Source organism: Orycteropus afer, unplaced genomic scaffold (assembly GCF_000298275.1).
Source record: "Orycteropus afer afer isolate SDZICR_OR568_19922 unplaced genomic scaffold, OryAfe1.0 scaffold00038, whole genome shotgun sequence".
NCBI lineage: Eukaryota > Metazoa > Chordata > Mammalia > Tubulidentata > Orycteropodidae > Orycteropus > Orycteropus afer.
In genome coordinates this window covers 1,182,052-1,184,539 of record NW_006921625.1, presented here as the reverse complement: position 1 = coordinate 1,184,539, position 2,488 = coordinate 1,182,052, and positions in this window count along the sequence as shown.

Genomic DNA, 2,488 nt, shown 5'->3' with positions numbered 1-2,488 from the left:
CTAAGCCTAAGAGGTTCTGCTGGCTTAGTGGTAAGGGCGCTAGGCTGCCCACCAAAAGGCCCACGGTTCAAACCCACCAGTCACACTGTGGGAGAAAGATGAGGCAGTTTGCTTCCGTTAAGAGTTTACAGCTTTGGCCTTGTCACTGAAGGCTAACACTGATATACGGGTGGATAGATGGGTGGACAGGGCTGAACTATTAGGTATGTCTATGCACCAGGGAGTGTACTCAAGACCATGTATAGGGTGGCAGACAATGGTTCTACACGTGTATTTGTATGTTCTGTAAGGATTCCCAGGTGTATAGTACAGCTGACAAGGGGCAAGGTTGTAGTTACTTCTTGGGCACAGCCAGCTACCCAGAGGGAGTGAGTAGCTAGACCTGTGAGCTCGGGACCATAGTCGCAGGGGACATCAAGCTCAATTGGCATAACTTACTACACAAAACATTGTTCTACCTCCTACTTTGGTGAGTAGTGACTGGGATCTTAAAAGCTTGCAAGCAGCCATCTAGATGAAAAGATGGGTCTCTCCTCATCCAGAGCAAAAAAGAATGGAAACAATTAGTCCAAGCGACTGGTACACCATGTGATCCTCAGCCTATAAGACTATGAGACCAGAAAAACTAGATGATGCCCGGCTACCACTGTCAACCACTAGGAGGGGGGTCTATGTAGGAGATCCTGGATAGAGTGGGAGAACAATGTGGAACAAAACTCAAATCATTTAAAAAAAATAAAAAAAGGAAACATGTTTGCTGGTCTGCTAGAGCCTGATGGAACCACTGAGATTATGGTCCCTAGCTGCTCTTCAGGTCTGTAATTCAACCCATTCCTGTGGCTTCCAGCCAAACAAGAGAGAGGCATATGAGCTGAACATTTACACTAGGTAGACACACTCCTTGGGGAGAATAATCATGGGAGAATAGAAGGGCTGTGTATGCACAGGGAGACAGCTTGCGGGGCAGGAGAGCATGGAGGGAAGGACACAAGGAAGAGGTAACTATGGGCAGGAAGTAAGAGGGGAGCTGTTGCATTGTGGGAGACTGCAGTCAATGTCATGAGACAAAGTGTATGTGAGCTTCTAGGTGGAAAACAAATTTGTTCTGTAAACTTTCACCCAAATCACAATAAAAAATTTTTTTAAATAAAGAGTTTACAGCATTGGACAGTTCTACCCTGTTCTATAGGGTCGCCATTTCAAAAGCAACCGGATGGCAGGGAGGCTGCACTTAAGACTGGTTCAAATGACATGTGTTTGTGATATATTTTACTACAATTAAAAATTAAATTCAGAACAATATCAACTCCCTCCCCCCACCAAAAAAAAAGAAGTGTGTTGTGGCAGGCACCAGGGCTAGGTCTTCAGGACTGGGTTGCCCCGCTTCCTGCCAACAGGCCTACCTTGATGTCACATGGCCATGGCGGGCAGGTTGGATCCGCCCTGTGGGGAGTCCCTTCAGAAGCAGACGCTGACGTACATGACCATCCAAACCTTACTGTGGGCTGCACCCTAGACCCAAGGGTCTCTTGAGTTTGGCAGCTGTCACAGCTGAACTGTGTACTTCCAAAGTGTATGCAGGAGTCCGAAGCTCTGTACCTGTGGATGGAGCCCCTGTGAGGCCCAAACTGTTAGGGGCTGGACCACTAGCCACCACAGTTCAAAGTCCCACAGAAACCCCTCGGGAGACAGGCTGGGGCTCTGACAGGACAGGGCCCAGCCGTGAGAGCCCTGTGGCATAGCTCAGCCCTGCACACAACACTGGCACTAGCCAGCATCAGGAGGCCATCTCATAGTTGCGGCCACACCAGTTCTAGATGGGTTCTGAACCTAACGGAGTTACATAATGAGCAGCCCCTGAGATAAGCTGACACACCCCAGGAGACTCACCTGTAAGTCAGGGACTCGAGGCAGGCCTGGACTGCTACCAAGGAGGAGGCCACACTCCAGAGACCCTGCCTTGGGCTTTTGGCTCCAGAACTGCCAGACAGCAGATCTCTGCTCTTTAAAGTCCTACCCCTGTGGATTTCTGTCACAGCAGCCCCAGAAACTTGACATTCAAGCAAGAACTACCACAGCAGTTCTAAGTTTCCAGCAAGAACATCCCTCTTGAGTGGGAGACGGAGTGGCTGTCACTGGCCTTCACCTCCCTCTGAGCCTGGGCCAGGTGGACCTCGGAGAGCCAGGCAAGTCTCTGTCCCCACCCGGGGCAGAGGGGCCCAGGCCATCTGCAGCAAAGCCATCATCTGAGCTGTCCTCCATGTCACTTGTCCCTCGGGGCACCCAGTACCACCTGGAAGCTAAAATGAATCTTCAAAAGCTGCCCTGTGCATAGGAGTTGAACATTTACCTGAGGTAAATACACTCCTTGGAGAGAACAATCATGGGAGAAAGAAGGGCTGCTTATGCACAAGGAGACAGCTCAGGGGGCAGAGGTGCATGGAAGGATGGACACAGGGAAGAGGTGACAGGAAGAAGTAGGAGGGGA